The 13950-nt window shown below is 44.5% G+C and overlaps 1 protein-coding gene across 5 annotated transcripts in view; it reads left to right on the forward strand.

Annotated features, from left to right (window-relative positions):
* Nucleotides 1-5515: 5515 nt before the first annotated feature.
* The window catches only part of tbkbp1 (TBK1 binding protein 1), a 110326-nt gene continuing 101891 nt past the window's right edge, over nt 5516-13950 (forward strand). The window contains exon 1 of one of the 5 annotated variants that reach the window (XM_055656954.1): nt 5516-5982. The gene's annotated coding sequence lies outside the window, so the exon portion shown is untranslated. Of the gene's footprint in view, nt 5983-6061; nt 6271-13950 lie in introns of those variants that run through there. The other 4 variants (XM_055656951.1, XM_055656953.1, XM_055656950.1 and 1 more) reach the window with 4 other exon arrangements.

Here is a 13950-nt window from a genome sequence, read left to right on the forward strand (position 1 = left end):
TTCCCCTTTGCTCTACCTATTGTACTTCAGTATGGCTTGATTGTATTTATGTGTGGTATCATCTGATTTGATTGTCTGGCATCTATATATTACTAAAACTCTCATCTTGTGTGTGTGTGTGCATGTGTGTGATTCATTGGCTGAATTACTCCAAAACCATACACAATAGTGCTACAATTTTTGGACCACCTTACTCACCATTGTCCTGTGGTGTGGTGCATCAAGTTTCCTTCAGATTGATGGTAAATTTTACACGTTATTCACATTTAAAACTTTAAAAAATTTACTTTTCACTTAACTTCTCAGTGTCAAAAATCCAAATCCCTGCTGGCCCAGCCCGCAGCAATGTTGCAATCACAGACACTGAGTCCTGGCTGCAAGTGAAATCCAATTTTCTTCCTGGCAGCATTTTTTTTTAAGTTTAAAATGAGGGAGGGTGAATAAGAGGAAATGAATCGCCCTTGCCCAGTTGGGGCCTATGGGTGAGTGGTGGAATATTGTGTTGGGGAACAGGTTGCGTTGGGGGACCAGGCCTCCCGTGTGTCAGGGACCCAACGGGTCCCACTTGGTCTAGTGTAAAATAAAGCTTTTCATTGTGCCTTGGTACATGTGGCAATAATAAACCTAAACTTTGATTAGTACGGGTGTCGGGGGTTATGGGGAGAAGGCAGGAGAATGGGGTTGAGAGGGAAAGATAGATCAGCCACAATTGAATGGCAGAGTAAACTTATTCTGGTACAAAAGACTTTCGAATTATGAACCTAAAAAATAGAGGCAGCACTGTGGTATAGTGGTAGAGTTGCTGCCTTACTTAAGGAGTGTTTGTGAATAAATTACCAGGAGGTCAGTGCAAGAAGAGGAGAATCTAGGACCAGAACTCATGGCCTCAGAATAAAACGATGTTCCTTTTGGAAGGAGATGAGGAGGAATTTCTTTAATCAGAGGGTGATGAATATGTGGAATTCATTGCCACAGTAGGCGGTGGAGACCATCAACGAATATTTTGAAGACAGAGATAGATAGATTCCTGATTAGTATGGGTGTCAGAGGTGATGGGGAAAGGCAGGAGAATGGGGTTGAGAGGGAGAGATAGATCAGCCACCATTGAATGGCGGAGTAGACTTGATGGGGCAAATGGCCTAATTCTGCTCCTATCACTTATTAATTAATTTGTGTTTAAGAAGGAACTGCAGATGCTGGAAAATCGAAGGTACACAAAAATGCTGGAGAAACTTAGCGGGTGCAGCAGCATCTAGGGAGTGAAGGAAATAGGCAACGCTTCGGTCTGAAGAAGGGTTTTCTTCACTCCATAGATGCTGCTGAACCCGCTGAGTTTCTCCAGCATTTTTGTGTACCACCTATTAATTCATGATGGGATTACACAGAGAACAGCCATGAACTCAATGGGCTGAATGGTCTTCTATGTCAAATGGAAATATGAAATACAAAATGAAATAGGTTAAAAACCATTCTTTCAGCTCACAAACACATTCTTTGATTACCCACCCCTGCAGTGCCTACTGTCTTGTTGACTGGTTGCTAAGGAGATGCAGATTTCAACTGAGTGCAGTATATGTCCCTCGGCCTTTCGAAGTCATTTTTTCTGCGTTTGGTTTTTCACAGCGTTCCTCTCCGCTGCCTCCATTTATGATTTTATTGTCCTGTTTATTGCTCCGGCAGCATTGAAATAGAAAGGAAAATGTAAAAATAGATCAGAGAACAAGAACAGAGGACTGAGAGGGGGGGGGGAGAACAGCGGAGTGGGCAGATAAAGAGGTGTTGCGGGAAAGCACCGCGGTGCAGTGTGAAGCTTTAAAACATATAAGATTATAAAAGGTTTGGACACGCTAGAGGCAGGAAACATGTTCCCGATGTTGGGGGAGTCCAGAACCAGGGGCCACACAATTTAAGAAAAAGGGCTAAGCCATTTAGAACGGAGATGAGGAAACACTTTTTCACACAGAGAGTGGTGAGTCTGTGGAATTCTCTGCCTCAGAGGATGGTGAGGGCAGGTTCTCTGGGATACTTTTAAGAGAGAGCTAGATAGGGCTCTTAAAGATAGCGCAGTCAGGGGATATGGGGAGAAGGCAGGAACGGGGTACTGATTGAGGATGATCAGTCATGATCACATTGAGTACTGGCTCCAAGGGCCGAATGGCCTACTCCTGCACCTATTGTCTATTGTCTCATATCACCGGCGAGCCAAGTTCAATCCTGACTTCTGGTGTTGCCTGCATGGGGCTTGCATGTTTTGGGCTGGGAAGAAACTGTCCCTGAATCTGGTGGTAGGCAAAAAATGCTGGAGAAACTCAGCAGGTGAGGCAGCATCTATGGAGAGAAGGTATAGCCGACTTTTCGGGTCTTTGGAGCGTGGGAGGCAACCATGGATGGATCTTGGATAAAACCTACGTGGTCTCGGGGAGAATGTACCAACTCCTTCCAGACAGCACGCATAGTTGGGATCGAACCCGGTTCTCTGATGCTACAAGCGCTGCAAGGCAGTAACTCTACCGCTGCGCCACCTTGCCACCTTGCCACCCGGTAATGATCTTAACTTTCTGTTTCCGTGCTGTTGGACTGTCAGACTCAATAAATAATTGTGCCAAATCTCGAAAGCAGTAGAAAAGTTATTTGTAATAACTATCTCCAATGCTGTGAAACACAAAGCAACAGAATGTGGTGAGAACAATCAAAGTTATTTTTGAAGCTTTATCTGCTGATTAAAATGTTTTCAATTATAGATTAACTGCTTGTTAGAAAAAAAGCTCAGTCTTTTTTGGTCATAATTTTTAAGCAAGTTGTTAAACATGGCAGATTCCGTTCCGTGAAAAACAAAAACGGCAGCTGCTGGAAATCTGAAATCGAAACGGGAAATACAGGAAATACTCAGAGAAACAGTCATCATAGCCGAAATGGTAGCTGTTTTTTCTTTCCACAGAAGCTGATAGAAAAGTCCCAGCATTTGTTGTTTATATATATTAATATAAACCTGAAGGGTAACTTTTTTTATACAAAGGGTGGTGGGTATATAGAAAGAGCTGCCAGAGGAGCTGGTTGTTGTAGGTGCTGGCTCGAAGGGCTGAATGGCCTCGTTCTGCACCTATTTTCTATGTTTTTTTCTATGTAATAGTGCAACGTTTAAGAAACATTTAGACAGGTACATGGATAGGACAGGTTTAGAAGGATATGGGCCAAAAGCAGGCAGATGGGATTAATATAGATGGGACATGTTGGTCGGTGTGAGAAAGTTGGGCCAAAGGGGGGTTTCCACGCTGTAAGACTCGATGACTATCATAGTAGATACGATGAGAATAGTGGAACTGGGAGATTAGAGTGACATCGCTGCAGGAAGCAGAGCTAGTGGAAGTGTAGTCCACCTAAACAACTTGCCTATGGACAAATATGTTCAAGTGAGGACAAACGGACGGGCAACCTTAGTGATTGAAACATTGCTTTAGATTTTAGATTAGATTAGAGATACAGCGCGGAAACAGGCCCTTCGACCCACCGAGCCCACGCCGACCAGCGATCACCCCATACACTAACTAGCACTATCCTACGCACACCAGGGACAATTTACATTTTTTTTACCGAAGCCTATAAACCTGTACATCTTTGTAGTGTGGGATAGGACAGGAAACAAGAGCACCCTGAGAAATCCTGGGTCACAGGGAGAAAGTACAAACTCCGTACAGACAGCACCTGTGGTCAGGATCGAACCCGGGTCTCTGGCGCTCGCTGTAAGGCAGCAACGCTAGTACTGCGCCACATTTGCTGTCCAAATTGTGGCACCTACCATGCACGTAAAAACGGTTCCTTTTTACCCTTTTAATTTTAAATTACAAATTTCCTTCTACATTTCCTTTCTCTTTCTCACTCCTTGTAATCCCAACTTTCAACATAAAAATTCATTGAATGGGATAAAATTAGGATGTCTAGAAAAATAAGTTCTGCTTATTTCAGTCTACATATCCGTTTAAATACCGCCTGTCGGCTCTCAAGCATTAAAATTAACTGTTACATCACTCCAGCGGCATCTCTTGAGATCTTAATTATCGTTTCAGACGATAAGATGTCAACAGTAAGTTAAAAATGTTCCTTTTTGACATTTCTTTTCAGTTTCTTTTCTCTTTCTCTAAACCCACTGTTTATTAAATTTTCCTTGCTCTCCTAAAGGCACGTGCTTTGATAGGATAAAGTGTAGCAAGGAGCAGCAGATGCTGGATTAAACCGAAGATACCCAAAATACTGGAGTTACTCAGCTGGTCAGGCAGCATCTCTTGAGCAAAGGAACAGGTGATGTTTCGGGTCGAGACCTTTCTTTAGACTGAGAGTCAGGGGAAAGGGAAACGAGAGATATAGATGGTACACAGAACAAATGAATGAGAGATCTGCAAAAAGTAATGATGACCAAGGACAGGTGGAGCCCACAATGGTCCATTGTTGGCTGTGGGCGAGATGAAAACGAGTTATACAGACAATGAAACTCAAAAGCAAAACTAGTACGATGACTAGGGTGGGGGAGGGACGGAGGGAGAGGGGATGCAAGGGTTACTTGAAATTGGAGAAATCAATATTCGTCGTACCACTGGGGTGTAAGCTGCCCATGCGAAATATGAGATGCTGTTCCTCCAATTTGCGTTTGGTCTCACTCTGACAATGGAGGAGACCCACGTCAGGAAGGTCAGTGTGGGAATGGGAGGGGGCGTGAATGCATTTCACTTAGAGTCTGCAAACAGAGGGAGGGGGTGAAGAGAGCGGCTTTTACTTGAAATTGGAGACTTCAATGTTCATGCCTTTGGGTAGCGATTTTTTCAGACCAATTGACGTCATCCACAGCGATTGATTCTGGATCGAAGGGACTTGGCTGCGTTTTGGATATTGACTGCCCAAGGCAGGAACTGGCTCTGGCTCTGGCTCTGGCTGACCGAACCCCCCACCCACCACACACACACACACACACCATACACAAATATCAATGAATATACCCGACGGCTAAAATGGTTCGTTGCTGCTCTCGTTTCCCGAGTTCCCATCTCAGACACCCAGTATTGATTCTACCTTGAATTTCAAACATTTGCAACATTCGCTCTTTCCTCTCCAATTTCAAATCTCCAGCTTTGAAATTACGACAAACAACAAGTGTTTTAACTGCAAATTTCCCACCAGACAAATCACAGGGCGCCGGTAGACTCCCTGAACCCCAATGTGAATGGAACCACTCCGGCGATCAGCAGTGGGCGAGAAGCGAGACTTCGAACCCTGTATCTTAGTGCAGTGAAATCAATCAAACAGCGAGGCGTGTTAGAAATATTTATTTTAACCAACAGTGAAACATTTCGGAAAAAAAATCCAAATCTACCCACTCGTTTTTTTTTGTTAACGCTGCAGTTAAAAAAACCCTAAAACGACAACATCTGAACAGATGATTTTTCTAAATGAACAGGGTTTTTTTTTTAACATTAGTTGTGACGCCCCCTTGTTTTGTTTAAAGGGGCCGCTTTCTTTACCCAGAAACTGGTGAGCTACTATCGGTTGGCAAGTGGACAAGAATTAATATCCTGTCCATAAAATATGCAAAGTACATTGTTATGTACAGTGTGTGAACAGTTTTGAAGAGCGATCTAATCCGGATATTGATGTGGTTTACTGATGTAGTCCTTTTTGTTTTAACAAAAAAAAACCCCACACAATATACTTGGTTGTGGCAAATGGTGATTTGTAAAAGAAAGATATGCATTCTTAAAGACGGAAATGCCTCTTTAAAAGAGGGATTGCTGGCGAGAGCAGCCGCCTTGGAAATCCCTGATGTCAACAAACCTCCCACTTGTATCAGTATGTCGAAGATGGCAGCCCGCTGCCCCAGCGATCTGTTCAAGCCAGGGTTTTTGCCAGAACATTGGCTTGCGAGAAATTCTCACCTGCCCGTCCGAGAAGCCGCCGGGACCGTCGTCAGCAGCGAGGTACAATTGTAAAAGAAAGGTAAATAGCCATGAAAGGGGAGAGGGAAATAGCCCGAGCCGGTGCGGAAGCGGATTGGAAAGGATACAAAGAGAACATGTATCCGTGGATTGATACTGTACTGTAGAGGTTTGCGCCACCACGTGGTGCTTCTGCGGGGAGTGAAATTGCAACATTGTTCAGTTTGGTGTAACTTACAAAGAGGACGAGCCTGGATAGTGTGAGTGAGTGTGTGTGTGAGAGAGAGAGAGAGAGAGAGACAGAGACACTACCACAGCCAAATGGGGTCCCAGGATCAACCACCAACACGTGAGTGCAACCTTTCACCCACACACACCCACCACCAGCGGCTCAGAAACCACAATCAACCTCTCTCTTCCTCATCTTTCGCCCTTCAGATAAGGCACAAACACACACACACACACACAGCCATATTTTTTCCCCTTCTCTCGATTGGACTCCCGATTTAATTCTCCGCTTAAACTGTGCATTCTGACATTTACTTCAATGTTAACACGTGTACTTGACAATCGTCTTATAAAAATCGGCAATGATTTTTTTTTTTTGGTGTGTGTGTGTGATCTTGCCTTGTGTTACTGTTCGAGGCGAGATGCTGGGTTGGATTAGAACAAGTGCGCAGGCGTTTCCATCCGCCGAGAAAATGAGGCTGAATCTACCGTGGCCAACATGAGCAGATGCTGGTTTAAACCGAAGATAGACACAAAAAGCTGGAGTAACTCAGCGGGACAGGCAGCATCTCTGGAAAGAAGGAATGGGTGATGAGACTGAGAGTCAGGGGAAAAGGAGACGAGAGATATAGACGCTGATGTAAAACAATGAATGAACGATATGCAAAAAAAAGTAACGATGATAAAGGAAACAGGCCATTGCTCGCTGTTTGCTGGGTGAAAACGAGAAGCTGGGGTGGGGAGGAATGTAGAGGGAATACTTGAAGTTAGATAAATCAATATTCATACCGCTGGGTTGTATGCTTCCCAAGAACCATGAGATGCTAATATTCAGCTTTAATATTTTCTGAAGTCTGCTTTGGTATCGATTATTCTGTGGGATTTCTCCATATTGCAATAAATCCCCTCTAATAATTCCTAATATTTCAAAGAGCAATTTAGCGGGGTTTCTTTGACACTGCCTGTTAATGCAAACCATTTATTCCGAGCAATGAAGAAACTTTAGATAAATTATACACCATTTTTAAGGTCGCCATGATAAATAGCTTAGCATAAATTTTACTTTTGTGAAAGTTCCCAGGATCGTAAACATAGATGCTCCACTGAATATTATGAATGAGATCCCCACACTAAGATAATCTTGAAGGAAATATTTTCATTTATAGTTGAAGATTATACTCTCCAGATCTTGTATCCAATGGTTGAAAGGAGCGATGGGATACAATGTATTTCATGACATTTCATGCCATAAAGATCAACTGGGCCTGGTGGGGTTTATTCCTGTAGATAGAGTGATACAGTGTGGAAACAGGCCCTTTGGCCCAATTTGCCCACACCGGCCAACATATCCCAGCCTGCGTTTGGTCCATATCCCTCCAACCCTGTCCTATCTATGTACCTGTCTAACTGTTTCTCAAATGTTGGTATAATCCCAGCCTCAACTACCTCCACTGGCAGCTTGTTCCATACACCCACCACCCATTGTGTGAAAAAGTTACCCCTCAGATTCCTATTAAATCTTTTCCCCTTCACCTTAAACCTATGTCCTCTGATCCTCGATTCACCCAGCCTGGGCAAGAGACTCTGTGCATCTACCCGATCTATAGATCTCATGAGTTTATTAACCTCTATAAGATCACCCTTCATCCTCCTGTCCTCCAAGGAATACAGTCCCAACCTACTCAACCTCTCCCTAAAGTTCGGACACTCTAGCCCTGGTAACATCCTTGTAAATCTTATCTGCCCCCTTTCCAGCTTAACAACATCTTTCCTATAACACAGTGCCCAGAACTGGACACAATATTTTAAATGCGGCCTCGCCAATGTCTTGTATGACTGCAACATGACCTCCCAACTTCTATACTCAATACTCTGACTGATGAAGGACAATGTGCCACACACCTTTTTGACCACACTATCTACCTGCGACTCCACCTTCAAGGAACTATGCACCTGCACTCCTAGATCCAATGAGACAGTTCTCGCATCCAACACCATTATAAGGTTTAGGAAGTATTCCTGCTCTCCAGAGATGCTGCCTGTCCCGCTGAATTACTCCAGCATGTTGTGTCTATCTTCACCATTATAAGTTAGAATTTACTACCTGATCTGAAAATTAACCAATGCTCCAGGTTTCAGCTCCGATCTACTATTCGGAAGAATATCTGCATTTGTCTAGCACTCATCATGCCCCAGTCAGGATTGCCAAAGCAATTTACATCCCAAAGTAGTTGTTAGAATGCAGGGAGCACAGCAGTAAAATTGTGAACAGCAAGTTCTTACCAATAACAATGTAATCATTATAATATAATCTGCTTTTCCAGTGATGTTGAAGAACAGATAAACACTTACCAGAAGACCAGACATGTTACCAGACAGAGAGGCACAGCTTCTCCCCCTCTGTCATCAGGCTTCTGAATGCTCTGTCCACTGTCCAGTTTGCCTCTACCCCATTGCGGACATTGGACCTTGTGTGTGGAACCGATGTGCTTCAATGCTGAGAACAATATTCTGTACTCTGTATCTTTCCCTTTGCTCTACCTATTGTGCTTGAGTTTGGCTTTATTGAATTCAGATAGAAGGGTCTCCACCCAAAACATCACCCATTCCTTCTCTCCAGAGATGCTGTCTGTCCCGCTGAGTTACTCCAGCATTTTGTGTCTATCTAGAGTATTATCTGAAGAGAGACACAAAATGCTGGAGTAACTCAGCGGGACAGGCAGCATCTCTGGAGAGGAGGTATGGGTGACATTTCGGGTCGAGACCCTTCTTCAGAGAACGTGTCAAATCTACACAGACAGCACCCCATCATGAGTGCATGGCTGTCTCTGGTGCTACTCGTTTTCATCACGTGGGGGATTTCCAGTCAGAGTTTGAGTTTAGTTTATTGTCACGTGTACTGAGGTACAGTGAAAAGCTTTTGTTGCGTGCTATCCAGTCAGCGGAAACACAATCGAGCCATCCACAGGGCACATGATAAACGGAATAAGGTGACTAACGTTCAGTGCAAGATAAAATCTGATCGAAGATAGTCAGAGGGTCTCTAATGAGGTAGATAGTAGTTCAGGACCGCTCTCTAGTTGTTGGTGGGATGGTTCAGTTGCCTGATAACAGCTGGGAAGAAACTGTCCCTGAATCTGCAAGGTGTGCGTTTTCACACTTTTATACCTCTTGCCCATGGGAGAGGGGAGAAGAGGGAAAGGCCGGGGTGTGACTCTTCCTTGATTATGCTGCTGGCCTTGCCGAGGCAGAGTGAGGTGTAGATGGAGTCAATGGATGGGAGGTTGGATTGTGCAATACATTTAAGCACCTTAAGTGCTCGTGCTCAATGGTCAATTAGGAGTGAGAACATTTACCAATCAATACCTGAGACCAGTGGCGGACTGGCCAGGCTGTCAGCTTGCCCGATGGCAAGTGGGCCCCTGATGAAGTGGGCCCCATTTGTCCCCTGGCAACTAATATTTTTAGACCCAGTCCGTTACTACCTGAGACCTGCGTATGTTTTCCCCGGGATGTCCGGTTTACCCCCACACTCCAATGACATGCAGGTTTGGAGGTCAATTGGCTTGGTATTGTAAATTGTCCCTAGTGTGTGTAGGATAGTGTAGATGGGATCGCTGGTCGGCGCGGACTCGGTGGGCCGAAGGTCCTGTTTCCACGCTGTATCTCTAAACTAAACTAATATTAAAAACATGATAGACACTGATTTATTTGGCATTTCTTCAGGTACCTGACCAGTGATGAATAGCTGCAATGCCAAAGGTGCCACCTTTTTGAACGTAGAAATAATATAGCACAGGAACTGGCCCTTCGGCCCACAGTGTCCATGACGAACATAATGCCAAGACAACTAACCTCGTCTTCCTGTATGTGAACCATGTCCCTCCATTCCATGCATATCCATGTGCTAATTGTGTCTTACACACTACTATCGTATCTGCCTCCACCACCACCACAGCCAGTATGTTCCAGGCACCCATCGGCCTCTGTGTATGAAACAAAAACCTGCCGCTCACAACCCTTTTGATACTGATACTGATACCTTTGGTTTGAAGGACAAAAGTGAGTGTTCTGTCTCCCCTCTGTTAAAAAATAATTCCGCTGATATTCCCTGTACCAAGTACCATGACAGCAGATGATCTGGTCATTTATCTCAATTATGTCCTGGTCTTTTTAATGGGCTGCCAATTTGCCTGCAAAGAATGAACTGCACTTAAAAACACAAACCTTTTACTGGCTGTAACTACTTGGCATGTTGGGGGCTGCGAAAGATTCCAAATGCTATCCATGTACCTGTCTAAATGTTTCTTAAATGTTGTGGTAGTCCCTTACGTCACCTGAGACCACATCATGAAATCCAAAAGAGATATTGTACGTAGACAAAAGTGCTGGAGAAACTCAGTGGGTGCAGCAGCATCTATGGAGCGAAGGAAATAGACAACCTTTTCGTGCCGAAACCCTTCTTCAGACAAATATATTGTACGTTAGTTATAGGTTAACATGCTGGGCGATAATCCCTTTAGATTGGGTAGTTTTAAACTTCACCTGATGCTTATTTTGATATTGAATAATATAATTGAGCAGAATAGAAAATGAACATTAAAACCAAACCTGTTGGATTATGGTGGAAAGATTCAGATTCAGATTCAGATTCAATTTAATTGTCATTGTCAGTGTACAGTACAGAGACAACGAAATGCAACAGAAAGGAACTGCAGATGGTGGTTGACACCGAAGATAGGCACAAAACGCAGAATAAGGGTCTCGACCCGAAACGTCACCCATTCCTTCTCTCCAGAGATGCTGCCTGTCCCGCTGAGTTGCTCCAGCATTTTGTGTCTACTGTTGGATTATCAGTGTGCAAAGTAGGTTAAATGGCTTCAATGTGTGAATGTAACACTTCAGCTGTGGCTCTGCTCACTTTATCTGTTATGTATTTCTCTTCAGTTCCCAGCACCATGCAGTAAGCCCTATATTTGTTGTACAGTGTTTGTTCCTGGATAGATGCCCTAATCCCAATATTGTCAGTTAATGCTGCCACACAACCCTCTTTATGGTGGTCATAGTGGACAGATTTCCATTGCTACAGTTTGAAATGCACAGGGCTTTTAAACAAATCATCTAATCCACTCGGGCTGATTATCAGTCAATGCTGTCATTGTGGTGTCCCAGATTTACTACTTAAAATCTGTTTACATTAAGTTTATGAAGACTTGCGTCACAGTGTGAGTGGTGGAGTTTTCAGGCAGTTGTTTTATACATGTTTGTACACTAGACAACTCCCACACCAATGATGAAAGGCACCAAGTGCTGGGGTAACTCATCGGGTCAGGCAGCATCTCTGGAGAACATGCATAGGCAACATGGGGTAGGGAGGAACTGCAGATGCTGTCTTAAACCGAAGACAGACGCAAAAGGCTGGAGTAACTCAGGCAGGCAGCATCTTTGGATTAAAGGAATAGGTGATGTTTTGGGTTGAGACCCTTTAGTTTAGTTTAGAGATACAGCGCGGAGACAGGCCCTTTCGGCCCACCTGGTCCGCGCCGACCAGCGATCCCCGCACATTAACACCATCCTATTACTCACTAGGGACAATTTTTACATTTACCAAGCCAATTAACCTACAGACCTGTGCGTCTTTGGAGTGTGGGAGGACACCGAAGATCTCGGAGAAAACCCACGCATGTCACATTGGATGGACGTACAAACTCCGTACAGACAGCACCCGTAGTCAGGATCAAACCCGGGACTCTGGCGCTGCATTCGCTGTAAGGCAGTAATGCCACCGTGCCACCCTTCTTCAGACTCTGGGGGGGGGGAAGGGAACGAGAGATATAGACATTACTTAGGAGAAGATACAAGATACAAGATACATTTAATTGTCATTTGGACCCCTTGAGGTCCAAACGAAATGCCGTTTCTGCAGCCATACATTACAAAACACATAGACCAAAGACACAACATAATTTACATAAACATCCATCACATCGCTGTGATGGAAGGCCAAATAAACTTATCTCTCCACTGCACTCTCCCCCCCCCCATGTCAGAGTCAAAGTCAAAGCCCCCGGCTGGCGATGGCGATTGTCCCGCGGCCATTAAAGCCACGCCGGGTGATGCAAGGTCTTACACCGGGTCTTGGTGTTAGAGCCCCCGGCGTGCGCTCGCAGAGTCCCGCGGCCATTCCAAGCCGCGTGGGGCAGAATGAATGGAAGATGCAAAAAGTAACGAAAATGAAGGCACACGAGGCCATTGTTGGCTGTGGGGAAGATGATAAGGAGTTGTACAGACAGATAAACTCAACAGGGCAACAGTAAAAAAACTAGTATAAAGACTAGGGTGGGGGAGGGATGGAGAGAGAGGGGATGTAAGGGTTACTTGATGTTAGAGTAGTCGTTGTTCTTATTGCTGGGGTTGTAAGCTGCCTAAGGGAAATATGAGGTGCTGCTCCTCCAATTTACGTTTGGCCTCGCTCTGTCAGTCGAGGAGGCCCAGGACAGAAAGGTCAGTGTGGGAATGGGAAGGGGAGTTAAAGTGTTTGGCAACCGGGAGATCATGTAGGCTGGGGCAGCATTTTGGGTAAGGACTGTTCTTCAGACTGAATAATTTCTATCCATATTCTCCAGGGATGTTGTCTGACCCGCTGAGTTATTCCAGCACTTTGTGTCTTTTTTTTGTCAGCAAGCATGTGCAGTTCCTTATGTCTAGAGCAGTGAAGGTGGTTTACAGACTGATCTATCATTACAAATATTTGCCACACATTCCTTCGATAAACTCAAATGTATACACAAGGAACTGCAGTTGCTGGAAACTTGAGCAAACCACACAAAGTGCTGGAGGAACTCAGCGGGTCAGACAGCATCTATGGAGGGAAATGGATAGACCATGCTGTCTGTCCATTCCCTCCCCCGATGTTGCCTGGCCCGCTGAGTTCCTCCAGCATTTTGCGTTTCGCTCTTGAACTCCGAGCCTGACACCCAAGAACTTCTTAAGAACTCTGTGGGAAGGAACTGCAGATGCTGGTTAAAACCATAGACACAAAATGCTGGGGTAACTCAGCGGGGCAGGCAGCATCTCTGGAGAGAAGGAATGGGTGACGTTCCAGGGCGAAACCCTTCTACAGAAAGGGAAACGAGGGATATAGACAGTGTTGCCAATTTCCTTTATCATCTTTACTTTTTGCATATCTTTCATTCTTTTCTTCTATATCTCTCTACATCGCTGTCTATATCTCTCGTCTCCCCTTCCCCCAACTAGTCTGAAGAAGGGTCTCGACTCAAAGTCACCCGTTCCTTCTCTCCAGAGATGCTGCCTGTCCCGCTGAGTTACTCCAGCATTTTGTGTCTATCTTCTTAAGAAAACTGATTCTTTTAGAGTCTTCGGCGAGGAACATTGTGAAGCCTTGTATTTTACCAGTGATTCGGCTGTGATTTGGAAAGGGAGGCACAAAAGCACAATGGCAGAGATTTCTGATCCTTCGACTCTACGGACGGCTGTAGTTGGCAGATTTTTAATGACCTGCGTGTAATCTATTCATGGAGATGGCAATGATTTCTGCCACTCAGATTTTCAAACAGAAACCAGGAATTGATCAGTGGGAAGAAATAATCTGGCCATCACGGCTGTGCCTAAGTCTTTGAACCAAGTATCCAATTAGTCTTGCACCCTGCTGTGAGTCCTCAGCGCTACAATATTTTCCTTTTTAAGTATAATGACAAACCTCACATCTCGACCTTAAAGAGATGAATTGCTAAATTATATGTTCAAGAAGGAACTGCAGATGCTGGAAGATCGGAGGTAC

This window comes from Leucoraja erinacea, chromosome 27, assembly GCF_028641065.1.
Source record: "Leucoraja erinacea ecotype New England chromosome 27, Leri_hhj_1, whole genome shotgun sequence".
NCBI lineage: Eukaryota > Metazoa > Chordata > Chondrichthyes > Rajiformes > Rajidae > Leucoraja > Leucoraja erinaceus.